At 37.0% G+C, this 25588-nt stretch overlaps 1 protein-coding gene across 3 annotated transcripts in view; it reads left to right on the top strand.

Annotated features, from left to right (window-relative positions):
• The first annotated feature begins 361 nt into the window (after positions 1-361).
• mef2aa (myocyte enhancer factor 2aa) overlaps positions 362-25588 on the top strand; it is a 103596-nt gene continuing 78369 nt past the window's right edge. For all 3 annotated transcript variants that reach the window (XM_028450755.1, XM_028450756.1, XM_028450754.1), the window contains exon 1: positions 362-674. The gene's annotated coding sequence lies outside the window, so the exon portion shown is untranslated. The remainder of the gene's footprint in view (positions 675-25588) is intronic.

Below are 25588 nucleotides of genomic sequence, written 5' to 3'. Positions count from 1 at the left end.
AGAAGAAGAAGAAGAAGAAGAAGAAGAAGAAGAAGAAGAAGAAGAAGCACAGTGGTTAAATTACTCACATTTATTCACACAGAGACTTTAGTGATTCAAATCAAGTTTGATGTTTTATCACTTTAAGGAGGGCAGGGTTGTTAGAATAAAGAAAGAAAGAAAGAAAGAAAGAAAGAAAGAAAGAAAGAAAGAAAGAAAGGAGGAAATAAATAAATAAAAAGAAAGAAAGAAAAAGAAGAAAGAAATATGTAAAAAAGGAAAGAAAAAAAGACAGAAAATAAGAAAGGAAGCAAGAAAGAAAGTGAAGCTTCCAAACAACATGTTATAATAATCACATCTCTACTTAAACCACCGACAGATAATTACAGACACAGCCTTTTTCTACTGTTACTTACGACACTTCATGACGTCTGTTAAAGCAGAGAGAGAGAGAGAGAGAGAGAGAGAGAGAGAGAGAGAGAGAGAGAGAGAGAGAGAGAGAGAAAAGCTCGTCAGAAAAGGGGCGGAGCTTCTCTGACTAGAGCGACTCTGCTTTTCTGAGTTTGTTCTTTAACCTAAAATAGCAGCCAGCGCGTAAATTACCTTTATTCACCGGAGTCACCGACACACACCGTTTACACCCCGTTTACAGACTAAAGACAGACCGTAAACAGCGAGCTGCCGCGGGAGGAAAGGTAAGTAACGGAAATAGAAACAATGTGAAGGAGGGAGAGAGAGGCTTTAGGAGGCTTTACTGAGCAACTGTCAGTGTGTGTGTGTGTGTGTGTGTCAGTAGTATATGAAAACGTTTCAAAGCTCCCTCTGAGTTTTTTCCCAAAGTTGTCAGTGTTGAATTGTTTAGTAAAATCGTAACCAGTGTGTTTAAATATCGCGGTAAATGATACATTTTTATCAGTTTACTTTGGATTGTATGTTTAATCGTTTTGCAGGATATTGTTATTAACTCTTATTCATGTAGATACACACACGACCATTTTCTGTATTAGTGTTATAAGTAGTCGAAATATATATATATTTATATATATATATATATATATATATATATATATATATATATATATATATATATATATATATTTTTTTTTTTGCCACTTATGATTTTCAATATTTACTCATATTTTTATCCTGTTCCCACCAACCTTTGAAATCACATAGTATGTATTTATCTCTATGGAGATAACAGCTTCAAACTACATTTAATGTGGATGTATTCCACAGATAAACATCACATATGCAAATGAGGAATACTTTAATAAAGGAAGAAGACCCATAATTGTCAGTGTTTGTTTAGTAAAATAGTAATCATTGTGTGTGATAAGTGATTAGTGTTATAAGTAGTAGGGATGTTCGATATCAGTTTTTTTTTTTTGTTGTTGTTTTTGTCAATATCCGATATGCTGCTTTTGTCTAACACTACATTTTGGTATTTACCGATACCAATATGTACACAATGTAATTTTAAATCACATAATGCATATTTATATCTCAGTGAAAAAAAAAACAAAACAGCTTCAGTTTATGTTTAATGCCGTGTTTTTCAACCTTGGGGTGGTGACCCTTTTTGGGGTCACTTTTTTAAACAACTATTCTATACTTTCACTTTCTCAAATTTTAAACATCTTGTGATTTTGTGCACTAATCTGTATTTTTTTTTAACACAGTATAACAAACATTGATCAAAAACTAACTACCTAAATAAATAAATAAATAGATTTGTGATATCAAAATAGGGTCGCAATCCAAAAAAGGTTGGAAACCACTGGTTTATTGTGATGCCCCACTCCATGTATTCCACAAATAAATGTCACATATGCACATTGGGAAGACTTATTCCACTTTAGTAAAAGGACAAAAAAGTCTCACAATTGTTTTTAATGTGTTCTCACACAACATCATGTATTACTTTTTAAACTTGATCCCAACACATTTTATAGCTAATGTCTGCCTGTTTATTCCAAGACAAAACAAGTATCGTATAAATGTCTAATTTATTTGGGTTGTGTGTCTTCACAATAAGAAAATAATGAAAAATAACCAAACAAACATCAATTCATTTAAAAACATGCGTTTTTCACCAGATATCATTTGTTATTCAAATATCATAGTTCATATCTGTTACAATAGACATTACCATGTAAAACAGATCAACCTGAGTGTTCAGTATTTGATTGTTGAAAAAATAGAAAATAAAAAGCCTTTTGAAGGCGAGTGAATGTAAGGCTGTGAGTGATTTAAAGGAGAATGTCTGCTTTCTGCTGCTTTGACTGTGAGGCTTTGCACTGACCTTAACCTGTGGCCACAGTGAGAGAATAAAGGCCAGCAGTAAGCTGACATTCTCCAGTGTTGTTAGTGCACACCCACACAGCACATTCCTCATTAATATTGTACACAGTGTGAACATGTTATTTTTTAATTTCATTAATCAAACAAAACAGTCATTTTTTACCTCTCAGTTAAATAAACTCAAATAGAATTCACAGATTTAGAAGTCTAAGTCACATATTAGATAACGTAGCAGATTTAAACAGGGGTTCTCAACTGGTCTCACACTGGGTCCCACATTGTGCCACGGTCATTAAATCGAGACCCACTTTTTTTTTTCAATTTAGTTTTTCAAAAACAGCTGTTGAAAATGCACATATGTAATCTTTTTTTTAAACATAAATCTATATATTTTCCTGTGCAACCTGCATTTCACAGCATGCCTGTTAAAAGAAAAGTTTCTTTCAAAAATAAAAGGCAAGTCCAACATGAGAAACAGACATTAAGTATTTTTTTTTTTTTGACCAGCTGTCCGCTACCCACCCAGTACAAATCTGCGACCCACTTTTGGGTCCCGACCCACCAGTTAAGAATCGCTGGTTTAAAATACATGCAGTGATATGAAAACATATTTTAATGCACATGTGTCAAACTCAAATCTGGCCCTTCGGGGCATCCAATTTGGCTCGCAGAAGCAAGTAAAAATGACAGAATACATGAATTATAATTCTTACAAAATCCTAGAATTTTTCTTACATTTCGACATAACATTTTCCTTAATTAATTGGTCACAAAATGTAGGAATTTTTGTGTTAAGACTGATATATGTCACTTATTGCTTATTATTGTCGGCTTCTTACATATTTAGTATTTTATGTATACCTAGAAGTGTAAACTAGGGCACAATAATGTTGGAATTACTCATTTTCCCACCTAAAGTCTGATCAAACTGCTCCATATTTGGTCCCAAAACTAAAATAAGTTTGACACTCCTGTTTTACTGTAATCTAATGGCTGTATTTTTAACCACACAGAGACAAACAATGACACATATAACTTTTGTGTATGTGTGTGGCCTTTTTTCTGATTGTGTTGTGTTGCCCTCAGTGGCTGGTTGTGTGTCCAATCTGTGGTCCGGGGCCTTGATGGACCTTGTTAAACTACCTCACTCCTCAATGTATTTTAGCTTTATTTTCATGAAACAAACTGGGCACTTTGATAGATGTATGTGGTTACTTTTTAAAAAAGAATTGAAAAACTTAACAGAATCAGAATCTGTTGTCGAAGTGAAAGTTAAACTTAAAAATATATATAATTTGATAGTTTGATAAACATACCACTTGTTTTTGATATTTGTACTTTTAATTACAGTTAGTTACCATTTACTTGTTCTCACAACGATGAAAAAATGAAATAAATTGTATTTCATATTATTTTGGACTTTGGACTGTACATTGTACTGTTTAGTGTCAGGATATAGAGTATCATGACATGCAACACTTGAAACGGGTTCAAGGGTTGAAGGAATCCTCCACTGTTTTACAAATGTGGCATAAAACCTTTGAATTGTATTTATTAATAGATATATGTCTAATAAAAGGCATTATTATGCACTATATTCATTTTATTAACTTTTAAAAATGGAACTACTTCACTGTTTCAGAGACTGTGTTCCTCCAACTTGAAATCACGTGATTGATGATGTCACGCGGCCCCACTAGCTGTAAACATCCCATTGTTTTCTATTGGAGTGAAGCATAGATCCATTTCAATGTGGACAAGCATAAGACACGTGACTAACGTGTGGTCATACTCGGTGCAGAAACCATGTTGTTACCATATGTGACGCTTGAAAAATGTAAAAATGGCAATGATATTATATTTAAGGAAACTCACTTTAAGTACAGGTGAACAATTGTGGGACCCATGCAGCATTCCTGAAAACGAATGGTCATCCGATGTGCGCTCCTGGCCCACATTGTATAAATGACCAGGCATTTATACATATCTGATAGAAAAACCCAGTGTATATACATAATAAAACCTAAAAGCATACAAGTTTTTAGAGGCTTATAACTATATGTTATGAAGTAGGCAGGTAAGCGAGCTGCTGTAGTCCTGTTACCGAAGGTTTCCGTGTATTTCCGCATATTCTGATCAGTTTCATCGGATGAGTTTCCATTTTTACATTAAGTCGATCTTCTCCTCACTGTCTGCCTCTGTTTGATAGCACGTAACCATAAGTCTCTTCTATTCTTCTAAAAAGGGTGCCCACCAGCCAGTGTGTTGTAAAAATTTAAGTACTGGGTTGTTGGTACTTCTATTTGTGTACAACAACGTAACACAATGGCATTGTTACGGTGGCTGGGAAGTGTCAGGTGAATGCATTTACAGAAACAAACACAAATTCAAAAAGGTCACAACACTAATGCAAAATGGCCACAACGGAAGTGTTTCCACAACGGAAATGTTTCCGCAACGGAAGTGTTTCTGACGGACCGGTATTATGATATGATAGCCTGATATGACACATATAAGAGTATCCTAATCAACTTTCACTTACTTTCATACGTGTTTCGATGTCTTCTTCTTGTTCTTCTCCGCCAGAAACGTGTCCGTCTGTAATACCGGTCCGTCGGAAACACTTCCGTTGTGGCCCTTTTGCATTCGTGTTGTGACCTTTTTGCATTTGTGTTCATTTCTTTAAATGCATTCACCTGATACTTCCCAGCCACCGGGTTTCCGCAATGGAACATTGTGTTGTTTTTATGCGAAAACAAAAGTGTTTCAATCGCGTGCAGATGTTAGTACAATGCAGTTCTCCAGTTATTTTGCACCGAGCCTGCGCGCATGCACCGAATTTAGTATGCATACGTCACATGAAATGGGTCTATTCGGCCTGCTTTTTTGATAATTCTGCAGCTTTTTAGATCATTGAGAAGTTTTTTTCGGTCAAAATGACAACTTGCGCTGCTTTTGGTTGCTCTAAAAAGCGAGAGAAAAGCTTAAAATGTCGATGTAAACCTCTGTAGTTTACAGAAAGAAGATAAAAACAGTTGTGACCCGAAAAACAATATATGACTGCAGGGGGCGACAGATCCAACTCTGCAGGTTGGTAGTAGTCAATGAAGCAGAGAAGAAAAGCTCTCCTAAGATAACTTTTACTCTCCCTTAAACAGTTTGCTGACACTACCCTGAGGATAGAGGTCCTTTTGGGTGGGAGTCCTTTAACAGTCCGTCATTTACTGGCTAACTTCAGCCACCACAGTGTGTCAGCGCACTGTTTAAGTAGAATATCGATGTACATACTCTGCTTTATCCATTTTAATCTCCTCTTATTTGCATCAGTATGGGGTATATCCTTACTTCCCTACTCAAACAATCACACACTGATGGGCTGATGAATGGTTTTTATTCGACGGAGCGGAGGATGCTGTAGTATTCAGAGAGCGATGCGTGACTCTGTGTTTATGAAACGCTTTAGCCTTGTTGTATGTTATGTGTTTGCGTGCCCCCTGTGTGTGTGTGTGTCAACGTGCGTAACTGCTCGTTAGTGTCTCAGCACAAGTTTCCAGTGAAAAATGTGATGGAACACGTGGTGGTGGTGGTGGTGGAGGTAGAGGTGGTGGTGGTGGTGGTGCGAGGAACGGGCAGCTGCAGCATCTTTGGCTCCGCTCCTCATCTCACTTCAATCTCAGCGCCTCAGATTCTTCTTCCAGGAGAAACGTGGAGTGTGTGGGCGAGTCGGATCTGCAATTAACGCCGGTTGTCAGAGAGAGAGAGCGAGAGGGAGAGAGGGAGAGAGAGAGAGAGAGAGAGAATGCTGTGCCTCTGAATCACTGCGTGAAAGTCTTTTTTCCTCCTCCTCCTCCTCCCAGGACATTTTTCCAAAGAACTGAACAGGATGTATTGAGTGAAAAATAAGAAAAATCCTGCTCCAATAAAGACGGATAGTGTTTTTTTTTTTTTTCTGATTGTTTGTATCTAAGCCAAGATGTTTCTTTAAATTCAATGTATCATGCAGTATTTGTTATTTACATTATAAAGTATTTTTGCATGATAGATTATCTGTTTTAATGCTGTTGGTTTATTAGTTCAGTACACTGCAGGTTTGCAAGAGTTTCAAATATGTTATTGGATTTGGTTCACATTACATTTAGTTTATTTTAAACTGTTTTTATTTTTAATAATGATAAAGATTATATATGGTTTATACAGTTATTATAAATATTTAAATGTTAAATCATGCATACTGTAAGTGTGATGTTAAAAAACCAAACAACGTTCTGCAGTTTGTTCAGCTTTTCTTTTTGTTTTTCCGGTGCGTCTCAGTAACATGATTCATTGTTTATTGGAGCTCCATCATCAATATGGAGATTCCAGCGTTCCCCTGTGAGACCTGGAGCTTGGATGCAGAATCTTGAGCCTGGTAGATAATACTGCCGACTTTCCACCGTCCACTTAGCTCGTCGCCTTTGGCTCAGCTTGTCACAAAGTTAACATTTTATGCTATGGATCAATCCTACATACATTTATATAAATGATATCTGTATTTCTCTCACATTTGTTAATAGTGAAGCTGGTTTTGTTGTTAAAGAGCTAACTATTGGCTTAGTAGTACGTGGTTGGTCAATGATGGTTTAGGTTCAACCTTTGGAGTTTGTTCAGTTAAATGCATGTGCCTCTACTATCTACTGCATAAGTGTCAAATGCGAAGCCAAGGGGCCAATGCCAGCCCTTTAGGGCATCCAATTTGGCCCGCAGAAGAAAGTGAAAATGAAGAATCAATGTGTAAATTACCGACTAATTTGGTCGTAGATATCTAAGTCCCTCAAAAATACACAAATTAGAAGAAACTTTACAATATTTCCGAGTGCTCGCAGTTTTCCAACGCTTATATCACATGATGGCAGTAATTTTTAAATGCAAAGTGTTGAAAGAATTCTCAATTTTTCCAAAAATCCTGCAATTTCACTTAAATTATTTCACATTTCCCCGAAAAAAAAAAAAAAAAAAAGTGACTGAAATCTGTCACTTATTGATTGGATATCGTCGGTGCCTTACATACTTTACCTATTATTTAAATTTAAAGGTGGAAGTGCAAAGTAGGTCATATTGTTGTTGAAATGTCTTGTTTTCTCACCTAAAATCTGCGACCCACTTCAGATAAAACTGGTCTATATTTTGGCCCGTATTCTCTTCAAATTTAAATGGGGTATTTTGTAAGACCCACATTAATATTGGGACCTTTATGAACACCCCCCCCCTCCATAATTCAATATTTGTCTATTGTTTTATTTAGTTGATTGATTGTATTTAGATTATGAAGCACACTGTTTATATTGGATGGTGATTATAGGTTACATAACGGAGGATGCACACAGGCAACATTGAGGGCAGCTAAGTGGCTGCAAGGGTCCTCAGGTGAAGGTGGTGGCATCCCAGCAGATAGCCTGTAGTAAACAGATGCTTGGGAGTGCTTTTTGTGTCCGAGTGTGAAGCAATTAATACAACGATACTGATTTTTTTAAAAAGTGAAAAAACTACAGAAAAGCCCCCACACAGTGTAAGGGCTGATATCACAGCGTAGGGACAGACATTACAGCACAGGGGATCAAAATCACAGCGTAGGGGATTGAAATCACAGCGTAGGGGCCGACACCACAGCGTAGGGGATTGAAATTACAGCATAGGAGATTGAAATCACAGTTTAGGGGATCGAAATCACAGCGCCCCACACTCTACTTTGCTGGTGATAACCCTGATACTAACTAGTAGGTGAACTGACTGACAGTCTGTTGTTTCCATTTAATCAGGGTGTTATTGAGTATTTCACCTAGCCATAATCACATGTTTACATCATGTAGCTCAGGTATTGTGTGGTGAGTGCTGTAGCAGTGATTAGCTCCATGTTTACCTGTAGCAGCAGGAGCACACTGTAACACTGTAAGCCCACAGGGTGAAGCTTGTGTTTGGACAGCGAGACCGTGACCTTTCAACTGTCCTGCCCTTGACGTGGACCTGTGGCGCTAAGCCATTGTGTTTGGCTGACTCAACACATGTGCTGCTGAGCGCGGGCAGAGCAGCTTAGCATCTCCACTGCTCTCAGTGAAACCAGTGAAGGTCTCTTCACCTCTAACAAATTGGACCACATAGAGAAGACTTTCAAACAGGGTGGCTGCTGTGATGCTGCTCGTTCATGCTGTGGTTGTAAATACAAAAAAGACCTTTGTTCTTTCACTTCCTCCGTCCACTCTGTCGTAGTCGCACACCTGACATTTTTTATTTTTTATGTCCAACAAACTAGTTTGTTTTCCAGGGTTGAGGTCAATTATATTTTCCAAGCACAATTACATCTTTAATTATCCATGTTCAATTACAACTCAATCACGAATAAAATTACCCACATTTTTTCCAATTACAAAAATTATTGTCCCCAGAAAGTCAAATACAATTACTTTCTCATTTACTAAAGTTCAATTACAATTAATCACAATTACTGACCTTTTAATAAATCAACCCATAAAACATAGCCTTCCTCTTGTGTTAGCTTTCTGTTAGCATCTCTAATGATTTCTTAAATCAGCTGTAAAATACACTAAAAATATTATCTATCATCTAATGTGTTTCTCATCTCTTGGTTACCTTGTTAGGCTTCCTAATCAATGAAAATATTGGTATTAATAGGGAGTATACACAGTAAGGGAACGTGAGCTGGGTTTAGACTGTCGTGAGACAGGTTAGTTTTACCCTACTAATGATGTGTTGTTGCAATAGTAATCCTGTCAGTATACACCTAGATCACATGTGTCAAACTCAAGGCCCGGGGCCAAATCCGTCCCTTTCGATGATCAAATTCAGCTTGCAGAAGAATGTTAAGAAGACAGAAAAAACATAAATTATGGTTTAAATGACCAAATAATTCATTTGTTGATAGCCCTTCTAAATACACAAATTCAACAAATCTCCCACAATTTTCCTAGGCTTTTTTTTTTCACACGACTGCAGTCATTTTAAATGTCAAATTGTTCTAAGAACTCAATTTTCCTGAAATTATTTCACATAATTTCCATAAATTAAATAAAAATTGGTCACAAAATCAATGGAAATAAAACAAAAGAGAAAATCCTGCAGGAACTGAGATCTGTCACATATTACCTTACATACTTTACGTATAATTTATACGTTGTGTAAAGTACCAACTTGGGGACATTAATGTTGAAATTGCTTGTTTTCTCACCTAAAATCTGTGGCCCACTTAAGATTAAACTACTTTGTATTTGGCCCCTGAACTTAAATGAGCTTGACTCCCCTGACCTAGATTTATATTTTATTTTTTACAGGTAGTGGGTAAACTTGATCTAAAACATATTTTAATAATTATTAATGAGAATTAATAGAACTGTAACATGGTTCAACACGTTTGTGTTTAATTAAATTGTAATTGATAGTTTTTATAGAATTTCTATGACAATTACAATTACAAAGTTAATTATTTGACTTTACAATTCAATTATAATTACAACAGCAACATATTTTATTACAATTTTAATTATGTCATAATTGTAATGAATTATCAATTGCGATTATAATTGACCCCAAACTTGGTTTTCGTATACCTGAAATTTTCATTCTCAACCCTCGCATGATTTTTTTCTGTTTATTTCTTGTCTCGTGTCCATTAGCACCTGAAAGCTCCTCAATGGACGATGATAACCAACGCCTGCACAAAAACAGTCGACAGGAACAGTCTTAGCTACACAATATAATCATTACATGGAATCTTATCTAAAGCAAAACTGAACTTAATAAAGACATCTCTTTCTCGCTGAGTTGCTTTTTTTAACTGAATTTTAATGAGACTTTGAAAAAGCATAAATCAAAGGAATATATTATAATAATAATTTACTAGATCAAAAGATCTCCCGTGATTGCTAATATTCCCCGACTGTATTGAATTTCTCACAGTGTTAAACTAGTGTTTCTAACTGGAGATGCTACTTCTCAGGCTTTGTGCAAAGCTTTAGATGAGGAAGATTAAAGTGTGTAAAGTATGTAAACTTTCTTTTTGTAATGAAGTAGTTCACTTTGTGCTACTTAAAGCATATTTCACACCTTGGATCACTTTTTAGTCAATGCTTTTGATTCTGTTTGAAAGTTGGAGGGATGATATCACAGCCTGAGCCTACAAGTCTGTTCCTTTGACTACAGGTATAGGAGCAGAATGTACCCGTGACCTTTGACCTGTCCTGCACTTGTATACACGAGTTATTATTTCTCTGTGAAGCAGGTGGAGGAATGTGATTGTTCCTATTATTCAGCTACACACACTTTACAAGAAACATCTGCTCTGGAAACGTCCCTGGTTCACCACACGCTGTCTTCCTCTACAACACGTGTCAAACTCAAGGCCCGGGGGCCAAACCTGACCCTTTAGAACCTTCAATGTGGCCCGCAGGAGAAAGGAAAAAAGAGACAACATTTTTTCCAAAATCCTGCAAATTTTTTGAAGTTATTCCATAAGATGTCCCCAAATTAGATACAAATTGGTCACAAAATGAGGGTAATTTAAAGTAAAGATACTACAGGCACTGATATCTGTCACTTATTGCTTGGATAATGTCAGTTTCTTAAATATTGATTATATAGATATAATTTATACATGGAAGTGCAAACTCAGGCACAATCATTTGAAATGAGTCGTTTTCCCGCATAAAATCTGTGGCCAACTTGAGATTAAACTGCTCCGTGTTTGGCCCCCTGAACTAAAATGAGTAACAGAAGACAATCATAGGACAAATACGATGCATGACATATAGAAACACACAATCTCAAAACACAACATAAATTCAACAAAATATTTGATACATTTTAGTCAGGCTTTTGTTCTCGTCACAGCACTGAAACTGCTCTAATCAAAGTGATCAGTGACATAAGGTTGAACACTGATTGAGGAAAAGTATCTGTTCTCATTCTATTGGATCTAAGTGCTGCATTTGACAATGCAGACCATACAATTTTGTTGCACAGATTGCAAACATGGGTTGGACTAAATGGAAAAGCAATGCAATGGTTTAAGTCCTACGTGGAGGAGCGAAGTTATTTTGTAAGCATTGGAAACTTTGAACCTGACAGATTACCAATGTCCTGTGGGGTTCCTCAGGGCTCTGTTCTTGGACCTCTTCTGTTTAGCCTTTATATACTTCCCTTAGGACAAATTTTACAGAACTGTAAGGTTGATTAGCAGAGCTACGCAGATGACACACAACTATATCTCTTACTGAAACCAGATGACCATGGTCCCATTGAGGTGTTGTGTGACTGTTTAGAAAAAGTAAACTGCTGGATGAGTGAAAACTTCCTTCAACTAAACCATGACAAGATGGAGGTGATTGTCTTTGGTAACAAGGAAAAGAGGACCGCTATCAGAGACTATCATGAGTCTCGATCTTTAAAAGCTAAAGATCAAGTCAAAAACCTTGGTGTTCTGATTGACTCAGATCTGACATTCAACAGTCAGATCAAATCTATCACAAAAACAGCTTCTACCACCTAAAGACCATCTCCAGAGTGAAATGTTTAATGACTCAGAAAGATCAGGAGAAACTGGTTCATGTTTTTATCTCCAGCAGACTGGACTATTGTAATGGTCTTCTAACAGGAATCCCCCCAAAAGAGCATCAAACAGCTACAGCTGGTTCAGAACGCTGCAGCTCTGGTCTTAATCAGAACAAAGAGGTCAGAACACATTACTCTAGTTTTAAAGTCTTAACACTGGTTCCCAGTCAGCCTCAGAAAAGACTTTAAAGTTCTGTGTATAAATCTGTGAATGGGTTTGGTCCAGAATACATCAGTGACATGTTAGTCAGGTATGAACCCAGCAGGTCTCTCAGATCTATGGACACAGGTCAGATAGTGGAGACCAGAGCTTACAGTAAACATGGTGATGCTGTGTTTACTACTGCATATGATTACGAGAGAGATTTTTGGTCATGTTGCTGTTGATGTTTGTTGATGATTTTAAATGTTTTTACTGATGATTTTAAATGTTTTGTTGCCTACTTTAATGTTCTTATTGATTTTAAGCTGTTGTCTGTTACACTTTTTGATCATGTAAAGCACATTAAGTAGCTTTGTGTATGAAATGCGCTATAAATCTGCCTTGCCTTGCTTTACCAAAGGTTTAATCACAAGTGCAAACGACTCTCAGTCTGACATGTTTTTATTGCACTGCCAATTTTACGTGATCGCAGAAGGTGGATCTCAGAAATGGCATTATTGTGATGAATATATTTTTAATTTTTTTTACATATTTTAAAATTATTAAAAAAAAAATAAATATATATATATATATATATATATATATATATATATAATTTGAGTTTTTAAACTAAATCAAGCTGAACTGGCAATCTGACAGTGATTATCTCCTCATGTGCATGTTTTGGGAGAATTTCACACATTTATGTCCAATTTGTCTTTTTAAACAGGCAGTCAGAGAGAAGAAATTATCAATTCTCACGCAAAATCCAACTTAAAAACTTAATATGAGGCGAAGTGCCAGACTTCACCTTATGAAATGGAAAATCTCTATGACACGGACTAAACCCTCACTAACATGTTTTGGAACAATATCACACATTTCCAACATATTTTTCACTGTAAAACGGATGGGCAAATAGCGTTAGCTTTAGCATGTTAGCAAATGACTGGACGGTAGATCACTTGTGATCTCAGTGCTTGAAATCAACTAAAAAAAGTTCATTTCTGCTGTTTATAAAACAAAAATTAAATTAATGACAATAGTTGACTCCATTAAACGTATTGAATATGTTTTGTACGATTTCAGGAGTTTGATAAAAGGTAAAAGTGTAAACCCTGAAACAGAGAAAATCAGAGGCTGTGTGTATGTTTTTGAAGATTATTTTTTATCACAGCATCGTCTCTTTTGTTTGATTTAAGGAAATAAAAAGTGAGTGTCCACTTTCTACATTTCAGCTCTTTGCAGTGTGACTGCGATAGTGAGTGAGTGACTGAGGTGTTGAGTCCGCCCGCTGTTTGTGCGTCTGTCGTCTGTCCTCTTCTTCCCTCCCAGTCTACGTTCCATCTGTGCACTGGGTGACTGTGTTTCTACCATCTTGTCTGTATATTATACGTATCAGGCTGTGTCGCTTTTAACTTTACTTCGAAAAAAACTCTGTAACTATAAAGATTAGTCAATCACCAATAGCTGATTTACGACTAACACCTTTAACTGTCACATTGTGCAGTTTCACGCTAAAGGAGAGGTTTTCAAAGGTTGGGCCAGAACCCAAAAGTGGGTCACAGATGAGTTTTTAGTAGGTAATAGACATTTGCAATGTGTTCAGGTGGATTTATTTAAAGAATAAAATATATTCTTCAATCTAACAACAGAAGGGAGTCATTTATTAATTTACTAATTATTTATTATTCAACTGCTTAAGATGTTTTTCCAGTATCTTTTTACTGATAGCATTTAAGTTTTTCTGGCTGAAATTTTTTTTGGAAATTGAAATGGAATGGAATTTGTGTTCTTTATTTAAAACCAGGCTCCAAGCTTATTGATTTAGGACAATATCACACATTTACACGCTATTTTTCAAGTGTAGCAAACAGACAAATGTGTCCAATTCCACCCTGATAATCCCGTTAAAAATCTCTCACTATGTGTTACGGTTTGAGTGGTTATCATGTTATTCTGTTACTGAGCTTCATCTGAAGTGTGTTTTTAATGTGTTGGTTCAGATTACTATGACTGTATTCAAATGTGAAAAGGCTCTGGTACAGAGACAGCTGATGATGTATTAGCTGAACTAGTGATCAGTTTATCTGGTGACTTGTCACAGCAGAAGCTTCTCCAAACACACACTGTGAAGGATTTTGTGCAAAATGTTAGGATGATTCTCTGGTTGGAGGTAATTAAAGGTTTCACTGATAATGTTTGGGGATCATATCACACATTTCTATGGGATTTTTTTGTTAACTCATTCAGTGCCAGCCATTCTCAGATTTTCTACCCCCCTCAGTGCCAGCTGTTTTTGAGCATGTTGACTCATTTTTAAGACCCACAGAATATTTTTTACTATGACTATCTGAAATCTGACACTAGATTCTGAAAGATTGAAGCCTCTACTTTCATCAAAAAAAAAAAAAATGTTTCTGGCTTGTTTCATTCTTTTGTAATCAGCCATTGAATAGAGCAAGTTTTACACAAATCTTCAGTTTCAGAGCAAAAAGCTCAGAAAAAAGCCTTTTTCTAAAAAAAAAAACCCTGTCAGTGACTTTAAAGCTATTTTTTTTTTTTGCTTTAGTGACAACTCTAACGTCTGAACATCGTTTCCTTTTATATATATATATAAAAAAAAAAAAAAAACACAGACCGGGCTTCTGATGGCAAAATTATTATTATTTATCTATCTGGGTCAGAGTTGAATGTATTTCTTACTGTATTTTGGCGTTCCTCCAACTTTCTCTCCCGTCAGTCTGCACACACGCAACTTCCTCCTCCTCCCAGACATACTGAGTGTCACTGCTTGCGCCATTTTTTATGGTTTTATCTCACAATCGCCACATTATCCATGAATTCCACACTTGCTCTGGTCGGAGTGTGCGCTGCTGGGAACGTCAGCTCTGTACGTAGCGCCATTTTCTGTCTCGTAAATTCCTTTCCTCTCTTCCTCTTAGCTGTGATGAGCACGGATGATCTCTCATCCAAAGGTGCACTGCTACCTCCTACGTGTCACCTATTATTTTACTTTCTGGCTCCCCCTCCCCCTCCTCCCGACACGCAGGGATGACCCGTTTGGCCCGGTTAGTTGATGGTTTTATCTCACGATATAGCGCTATATATCACTCTGTAGCGCAATAATTTCCCTTCTTTTCCTGCTTCTTCCTGCTTTGCTGGGTAGCATCAGTGGCTAATCTCTCATCTAAAGGTGCACTGCTGCCATCTTCAGGACACAGTTGGTCACTACAACACCCCACAACTTAGATATTGATGAGGGACCTCTGCCAGGGTGTTTTCTAGTAATCCCCGTAAAAAAATGCAAATGACGAGATATCTCATCAATGGCACTGAGCGTTTGGATTTGAAAGGACGAGATATCTCGTCAATGGCACTGAGTGAGTTAAGGGTTAGCAGTGTTGCTAACGCCACTCTAGCTACCGGTATGTAACGGTAATTTCACATGATTTTAACACAAATGTAAATCATCTGAAGCATATAAAATGTAAAATTATTATATATATATAAATAATTTCTAACTAAAATATATTCTCATTTAACTGTTGAATTTGAAAATTTTCCACATTATTAGGCATAATTCTTTTCAGAGTGTCTTTGATTCCTGGAGAAGTGAAAAGCAGCAAGGCCAGGGCCTCGCCCCCCCTCCCCAGTTTTATCTCTATCTTACTAATACACACACGCACACGCGCATGCACACACACTCTATCGATCAGTGGTTGCACACTCTGTTCATGTGACAGCTAACACATATCATCTGATCTCAGAGACAACGTGAGCTGCAGCAGCAGAAAACTTTCTACTTTTATCTAACGTCGGCTCCGTTTCCAACTGAAAAAGTGTGAACTCTCCTCCAACAATAACGTTTACCACAAAATGACACTGACTTTGGCAGATTTGGAGGCACAGTTTGTGTTTAAACTGTCGCACTTCATTATTTAACGCATTCAGAGTGTTTATGATGTTTATTCAGAGGAGGATTAGGAACAGTTGCAGCCCATTAACAGCTGGATATGGTGAATAGTTCTGTGTGCACTTACAGGTTCTCCCTGTGCTCGCAGGGCTTTGCTCGCTCTATTTTCCTCCTACAGGAAAATGTGCTGCTGTACGATCAACCTGATAACATGGAAGTGTAGAAAAAACCTCAGAAATATAAAAAGGCTGCTGGCCTTTATTGTTATTATGACTCATGGCCGTCCTCACTCTTCAGATTGCATAAACCTTTTATGTAATGGAACTCTGTGGGAAAGAAGCATCGACGATAAAAATGGGAGGAGAAAATCAAATATTTATCCTGAGCTGCTTGATATTTATTTCCATTAAAAGGCGAAGTAAAACACTTTGATAAATGGATGTATTTGGAAAAAAATATTTAAAAACAAGAGCATGAATTTGTTTTCAGATTTCAAAACCAGAATATACTTTATTCATGTGTGTGACATGAACAGCAACACGTACAGAACGTTTCAGTGAGTGATTTAATTAAACGTGTAGTTTCACTTTACCGGTGTAATATTGTAAATGAACCCGCAGCGGAATTTGGACCCCATCTTTTTTTACACCTTTTATATAGAGGGTCCATATACTATGCTCTAGAACCTAGGTTTCCAAAGTGTGGTACTGGTTCCCCCAGGGTAAAAAAAAAAAGGTGTTACAACTTGAATATAAATAGATCAGCAGTCAGGAGCCTCCACAAATTACAGATGCAGGGCCCCCTCATACAGCTTTAGACAGAGAAATAATCTCATCAAAAAAGTACAAATATAAAATGAATCCAAACATTGCAGAGTTCTGTTCATCCTCTCAACCTAACTCTTCTCATTATAGTTTGAGCAAGTTATTTTTCACAGTTTCAGGGTGATGAATATGTTATATTACTGGTACATGATCAATCAACACATGTTTGGTAGATTTATTTCCTCCCCTAAAAGAGGGATTTGTTTCTCACTGAAAATACCAGTAGGGTAATTAATTAAATAAAGCAAACAAGTGATAATTCTGAATAAGATGTTTTTCTGTGTGCTAACAGATGATTAATTTCATTTTGATATATATAATTCTTAAACAGAGTTGGGAGGATTACTTTAAAAAAGTAATCCGGTACAATTACAAGTTACCTGTAAAAATCAGTAACTTACTCTAAGTATTACTATATTACAGTAATGTAACCGATTACTTTCACTTACTTTTTTGGATTACTTAAACACCAAAATTGCAAATAAAGACACAAGAGGATAGAATATGTGTAACCTGCTCACTGTATTATTTTAGATAAACATAAAATCATCTTTTACAGTCACACACAATAAAGAGCATTGTTTAGTTTAACACAGACTGGGAAAACACACAGTAGTTTAAATAAATGAGGTGTTGAAAGATCAGTTTACTCAATAATTATGAACAATTCATTTGAATCATTGACCTTGCCCACAGACCATACTATAATGATTATTGTATTGTACAGTGGGGCAAAAAAGTATTTAGCCAGCCACCAATTGTGCAAGTACTCTCACTTAAAAAGATGAGAGGCCTGTAATTTTCATCATAGGTATACCTCAACTATGATGAAAATTACAAGATGAGAAAAAAAATCCAGAAAATCATTGTAGGATTTTTAATAAATTTATTTGCAAATTATGTATTTGGTCAATAACAAAAGTTCATCTCAATACTAATGTACCCTTTGTTGTCAATGACAGAGGTCAAACGTTTTCTGTCAGTCTTCACACACTGTTGCTGGTTTTTTGGCCCATTCCTCCATGCAGATCTCCTCTATGGCAGTGTTGTTTTGGGGCTGTCGCTGGGCAACACGGACTTTCAACTCCCTCCAAAGATTTGCTATGGGGTTGAGATCTGGAAACTGGCTAGGCCACTCCAGGACCTTTATGAAGCCACTCCTTCGATGCCCGGGCGGTGTGTTTGGGATCATTGTTGTGCTGAAAGTTTAATCTTCAATGCCCTTGCTGTTGGAAGGAGGTTTTTTCTCAAAATCTCACGATACATGGCCCCATTCATTCTTTCCTATACACAGATCAGTCGTCCTGGTCCCTTTGCAGAGAAACAGCCGCAAAGCATGATGTTACCACCCCCATGCTTTACAGTAGGTATGGTGTTCTTTCTCCTCCAAACACAACGAGTTGAGTTTTTACCAAAAAGTTCTATTTTGGTTTCATTTGACCATATGACATTCGCCCAATCCTCTTCTGGATCATCCAAATGCTCTGTAGCAAACTTCTGACAGGCCCGGACATGTTCTGGCTCAAGCAGTGGGACATGTCTGGCACTGCAGGATTTGAGTCCCTGGCGGCGTAGTGTGTTACTGATGGTAGTCTTTGTTACTTTGGTCCCGGCTCTCTGCAGGTCATTCACTAGGTCACCGTTCTTGTGATCATTTTGACCCCACAGGGTGAGATCTTGCGTGGAGCCCCAGATCGAGGGAGATTATCAGTGGTTTTGCATGTCTTCCATTTTCTAATAATTGCTCCCACAGTTGATTTCTTCACACCAAGCTGCTTACCTATTGCAGATTCAGTCTTCCCAGCCTGGTGCAGGTCTACAATGGTGTTTCTGGTGTCCTTTGACAGCTTTTTGTTCTTGCCAATAGTAGAGTTTGGAGTGTGACTATTTGAGGTTGTGGACAGGTGTCTTTTATACTAATAATGAGTTCAAACAGGTGCCATTAATACAGGTAACAAGTGGAGGACAGAGAATAAGTAACAGGTCTGTGAGAGCCAGAAATCTTGCTTGTTTGTAGGTGACCAAATACTTATTTTACAGAAGGATTTACCAATTAATTCATTAAAAATCCTACAATGTGATTTTCTGGATTTTTTTTTGTCAATTTGTCTCTCATAGTTAAGGTATTCCTATGATGAAAATTACAGGCCTCTCATCTTTTTAAGTGGGAGTACTTGCTCAACTGGTGGCTGAATGAATACTTTTTTGTCCCACTGTATATAATAATTGTTACTGTTTTGTAATATAAGTAAAACAAAAAAGCACCACCTGAAAATATAATGTCAGCTTTGAACAAGTTCTATAGTTATAGTTACTATGGTTACATAACACAACATCTTTCTTGTGTCATATAATGTACAGGTGCTGACTTTAATTCAATGTGTGACAAATACTATTTGCTGAAAATGATTTCCTAGATAACAAATGTAGTTAGTCTGCATCATGTAGCTTTCTGCCAAATAGTTATATTTCAATAAAACATTATTTGTTTTTGTCTTTAAACCTCCTTAAGAAGAGCTTTTGAAAGACTGGATGGTTATAACTTACAACATAGTGCACATCAAATAATATATTGTATAAAACACAGCAAACACAAATACAACCTTTGTGTTATTGCACACTATGATCTAAATGAGCTGTTACCATATTAGGTTAATTGTAACAGCTCTGCTGTTTGTTAGATGTGTTCATTGTAGACATTCCTAATTCTTACAGCTTTGGCAGTCGGTGAAGGCAATTCGAGGATGCGGAGCAGAGGTGTGTGTGTTGAGGGTTTGTGTCGGAGCTCAAAAGTTAACTTTTGATTCATCCTCGTAATTCACCCCTCTGTGTTTTATTTGGCGTGGTCACGGCCGACAATGACCAGATATTAAAGCGCTTGTGTTTACGAATCGGCCCAGTTTCTTTACAACAACCATATGGATATTACAATATAAACTGGGTTATTAGGTTTTTGGGGACTAACTTCAATACCTACAGTCCATTCTTTCCTGATACTAGTTACGTTGTACTGTTTTAGTAGTAAGTAGAAGTAGCGTCAGGTTAGCAAGCTAACAAAGCTTCACTTTATCTTGCTGTAATTCTGTGTTTGGGCAAATTTACTTTTAGATGTTTCTTCAGTTTGGATGTGGAATCCCTGGATGACGGCAACATTTTATTTGTACTGATATAGTCTTTCCTTATTCGGATTTGAAGGAAAATTACGGAAGAGTTTCCATGCAGTAAAAGCTCCAGGTTCATGATGATAAACAGCCAGGCAGGCAGCGCGTTGGTTTCAAGTGTTCCTTAGGGTGAAGTGATGTGAAGTGTTGCAATGTGTGCGCGCACTGTGTGTATCTGCTGCATGCTGTATATTTTGCTTGCTTTTAAAATGTAATACCACTAAGTAATCCCCATTTTTATCAAAAATACCAGTAAACTGATTACAGTTACGTTATTGTTTTATCCAGATTACGTAACGCCGTTACTTGTAATCCGTTACTCCCCAAGCCTGTTCCGTAGGCCTCCGTTGTATCTGACATTACGTTATTATGTTTTTTAAGTGTGCATGAGCAGGGGGTACGTGGGTTCAGGTTAAAGGTCTGAAGGGGTAGGGACTGTGAAAAGTTTGGGAACCACTGCTCTAGAAAATAGATCCCAACACTATAATACACATTAAATACAAACTACAGTTTCTATTTAATAGGAAATGGACCTAAATAACGCAATACACAATTTACATTGGGGGTCCATATTATATGCTCTATAGCAGGGGTACCCAACACATCGATTGCTGTGGCATTTTGTGTCAATCACGCTTGTGGGCCGCAAGACTTCATAAATAAATGAGAACGGCACGGTCATGTTTACCAGAAATGAAACCTAACAATTCAGCTTCTGACCTCAATTTGAGGGGGCGCTAGAGCACCAATCTGTTCATTTACAACCTCTAATTGGGTAATTTAATGTCATTCCACAAATGGCCCACCCACTTTGGTCTAAAAAAAATCAGCTTTTAGAGATATGGACAATAGTGACGGGGGGCATGTGTTGATTTTTGCTAGTTTTTATTTTTCTTCCATTTTCAGCTTCTAATATTTCAGGAACTACACCACATATGAACCTGGAATTTGTTATAGTAATACAGCTCCACCTACTATCTCAGAATATAGAAAAATATCTGCTATACATCGTATCTGGTGAACATGCCAGCTCCAAAAAATTATAAAAAAGTTAGTGTGGGTTTGGGTCTGGAACATGTTTGGGCCTTCAGTAAACAACTTAGCATATGCCTCAGCTCCCTGTAATTTCATCAGCTTTGAGCTATGTACATAGACTGTTCACATCACTAATGATTAGTCACATAAATGCATTGGTTCTTGGGTGACACGCTCTTGAATTTTGAAAAAAACCAAAACAAGACAAAACAAAAAAAAGTTTTTTTTTTTTTTTTTTTACTATTTTCATTGGCCCATATTTCATAACTGCATGTGGGAATGTAAGAAGAAAAAAATCTGATCTCTGTTTTAAGTTATAGTATAAAGGTTACTTTTTCTTTCTCATTTTATTTATCAACTTTGGGTTATTTCACCACTCGCTAACAACTAATTGCTACTTAATGTGAAAGTACATAGTATATTACTTTGTAAAAAAAGTAAATAAGTAAATAAAGTAATTACAAAATAAAGTAGTAAAGTAAATAACGGATGATAAAATATCATCATCATCATTTGCAGTCAGTTGAAAACATTTATGACTGTTTCATGTTTGACTTCCGTTGCCTATCATATGTCTCCATTTCTGCCTGTCTAATGTATTCTGCTTCCATTTATCCAGTTATGTATCGTTCCATTTCATAGTTCTTTTAGTCACATCCTTAAATCTTATGACATATACATGTTATAATTATAAAGCACATACAATTTAACAGAGACCCCAAATAACTTGTTTCAGTGCTTTATTTTCTCTTTCAGTGCTGGTATTTTCCAAAAACAAACAGCTGGTTCTCAAACTTTTTTGGCTCAAGTTCCCCCTTTCTCTTACTTTTGAATCCAAGTACCCCCTTTGTCCGACTACAACATTTTGCTTAGAATACAGTAACAGTAGCGGTTTTTAGGCTTCCTGAATAGATTTAGTTCTAAAGTTTCTTTCATCCTCTCCATCCTGATGTGAGACCAAAACTCATCCTTGTATTTTCAGTTCATGTTCTAATAAAGATAATTTCTATTATCACGTTGTGTGTTTTTGTTGTCATTTTGTGTATTCTGTTGTTTCTCAGTATATTTTTCTATTATATTGTGTGTTTTTGTTGTCATTTTTGTGTGTTGTTGGTAGTATTTAAATTATTCTGTCTCAGTGTGAGTGTTTTTGGTGTCATTTGGTTGTGTCTCATGTTTTGTATGTTACTTTGTTATTTTTGTGTATTTTGTAGTGATTTTGTGTTTTTCTCTCATTTAGTATGTTTTTGTTGTCCTTTTGTGTGTTGCTGATAATAGTAATTATTTTCCTCCCCCTAGTGTGTGTTTTTAATGTCATTTTGTGTATTTTGTTGTTGTCTGTCTGCTCTTTTTGTTATTCAGTATATTTTTTCACTTATTTTGTGTTTTTGTGTTGTCTTGTGAGTTGCTCTTAATATTAGGTATTATCATTTTTTAACTGAAACATAAATATTATAAAACCCCATATTTGTAATGCTTTCGTTTGTTAATTTTCCCCTCTTTGTCTCTCTCAAGTACCCCCTGTCGTGCCATTGCTTACCCCTAATGGTACACGTACCCCCATTTGAGAAACACTGATTTAAACAATATGAACTCAATGTTGCAGTCTGTCGCAGTCTTTATCCGTTTTAAATTCAAATACTGGAGAAGTATCCGATATCTAAAAGTTGTGTGTCTCATCTGAGCTTTTAGCGTTGAGAAAAAGATGCGTTGAGATTGTGAGACACATTATGCATGACGTTCATAATATCCTTATTCTGTGAAATCCCCCTGGAGAAGGATCTTGCTTCATTTTATGCTGTTTACCATTTCCGAGCCGAGGTCTGCGCAACATCAAAAGGCTGCCGTGACACTTAACACAGCTCGCAGGGTCCCCGGGAGAGCCGGAGAGCCCGGTGCTCCCTGTGGGGCTGGCATTATTATTGTTCCCTGGTGAAAAGTCCGTCTCATGATCGACAACCATGCAAATGGACATACACCATAATGCCAGAGCAGACCACGCTGCCACACTCTGATTCCATGCTAATTTAAACCTTCCAGGAGCATGAATGCATTATATTTGTGTGTGTGTGTGTGTGTGTCAATCTAAAGATATTGAACTTGAAAAAACGCGATTGCATTAAATGTTTGTCATGTAACTTTGTTAGTTCCAGTGTGACAGTGATTACTGATGTTGTAAAATGTAAAGTTCATCATAAGCAATAATAAACCCTCAGGGTTAATATGAAGACAATCAGTTTCCATTCATCTGTCATTAGACACAACAGTAGCTGATTAGATGTTGTTCTGCCCTCGGAGCTTCCCCGTGCGTTCCTAGGCAGGCAGTTAACCAGTGTAATGACCACGCTGGCTGTTTCTTTGATGCATTTTATTCTTCAGAAGAGCAGCATGACTCATGTGTGTGTGAGTGGTAAAACTGCAACACAACCACATAACAATTATTTTAAATTGATATAAAACAATATATAATGAAAATTAGGCACCTCATATTACAAGCTAACATGCTGATGCTAACGTTAGCATATGGTGCTAACACGATAGAACACCAAAACTTGCTTCATCTCCCTCAAAACATGAAATACAACAACATGCAAGGACACAGACAAGTGTAGACATGTTAACTAAATTATTCTAACCAACTTACAGGCTGTGATGACTTAGGACACAGTGCAGCAGTCTGAACAATATTTCTCCGGACTTTTCGACAAATAGGAAGTAATATGGCCGCCACTTCCGGTTTTACCAAAATAAAACGTAAGTGTAAACAAATTCTTCAAAATAATGTAGGAAGCCATATAAATACATTCACAGCATAAAGTAGACTCTGGATGGCTCATAAGGAGCCAAAACAGATGTTTTTAATCATTATAAAAATTGCGTTACTATATATGTTCTATGTATTTTTTTTATCTTAAACAATACAAAATATAGATTTCCTAGATTTCCTTAAGACTTCTTTGAAATAATGCCCCTTTAATTTGCAGGATGTGACTTAAATTTAGATGATACTGTGACTTGATTTACTTACATTTTTTGCTCTTCGGTTCTTGTTCCTGGCTGAATTGTTTAAACTCAGAGTGTTAAAGCAGGTAATTCGGTATTGACTGACATAGGACAGATACGGTCAACTGGCGGCCCAGGGGCCACATGTTGCCCTCGGGCTAAGTTTGTACATCCCCAATAATAAACACAAAAAATGAATCCCAAAGTACCAAAAAAATACAACAAAATGCATAAAATTATTGAAAATGACCAAAATTGGTTCTAAAAACTCACAAAATTACTCAAAAAAGAGGACAAAACACACAACATGACAGAAAAATGCCTCGAGACACACAGAATGATAATAAAATGGCAACAATAACATAATAAAAGCATTGTTGTTTATTAACATTCTGATCGGTCATTATTTTATCCTGTGGCCCTCAAAGTTGCTTATTTTTGGGTCTGGCACAGATGTGACCAAAGTGACACATTGAAATACATTTTTCACAATTTAAGTTGTTTGTTTTAAAATCTGGCCCATGTTGTAGTTTAAAGGCCTTGATGATTGGTAATCTCTGCATTGTGGAACATATTCATTTTTAATAAGATCTTTCTTTTTTTCTTCATCCTAACCTTGCATAAAGGAAGTTATCATTTTCTTTGTTCATAAAAGTTTGACTCAAACACACATAGAGGGATTTACCTTGAAGAGGAGAAGAGTAGCTTTTCTACATGAAATGGATCTAACTGTGAGGCGAGGGTCATCTCTTTATCCTTGAGAAACTGAGAATCCATTCACTGGCTGGGCTCGAGAACCTGACTGACGCAAATGGATCATTGGGAATAGAAGCGTCCCAGCAGTAATTATGTTACAATGCCGCTGCAGCACACCCTCACAGAGGTGGGATGGAGCTTCTTTTAGAGTTGTTTCCTTTAAATCTGTGCTAACACAGTCCATCCCTCACTGCTCCGTCTTTTTCTAAGTGTTCTCTGGTCAAACCTGGTAAACACATTCAAAGGGCTGAAAAACATCTTTGTTGAGGTGTTTGTCACTGTTGTCTAACTTCCTGTAAACCTTCCAGTCTTGACAGGTGGACTATCTTGTATTTTTCTGCTATCGGGGGCTCTGTGGCTTCATATCTGTTGAAAACATGAAATTAATGTAATGTCAGTGGCGTTTTCTCATGGAAGCCCCAGGCTCTGAGTGAAAGTCACCTTGCTGTGTTCTCTCGTCCCTTGACGACACCGCGGAGCGAGATGGAGGATGTCTGACAGCAGATGATGTCCTTCTGTTCCTCCACATTCACTCACTCACTTATTCTTTGATTTTTTTCAGACTACAAACAGTATTTTCTGTTCACATCTGCTACAGTTAAACATGATGTTCATCCTGTCGGCTTTTCTTTCCTTTCCATGTCATTTCGGAGGTGATAAGTAGCTTCCTGTCTCCTCCTGGTCTGTGTCTGGCGGCACCATCCCCCCAGCCGAGGCAAGGTGCTAGCAGCGTGGAGGATTGTTTGAACTTGCATTGATCCAATGTGGGATTACACTTGGGTCATTGGAGAGTTGGGCTCAGGGCAGATTAACTGCTCGCTGTCTGCTTAGCCGCCGTTTCACTGGAGTCGCTTCCTGCTGGATGTTGTCC

This window comes from Gouania willdenowi, chromosome 6, assembly GCF_900634775.1.
Source record: "Gouania willdenowi chromosome 6, fGouWil2.1, whole genome shotgun sequence".
Classification (NCBI taxonomy): domain Eukaryota; kingdom Metazoa; phylum Chordata; class Actinopteri; order Blenniiformes; family Gobiesocidae; genus Gouania; species Gouania willdenowi.
This window is presented reverse-complemented; position numbering and strand designations above follow the sequence as displayed.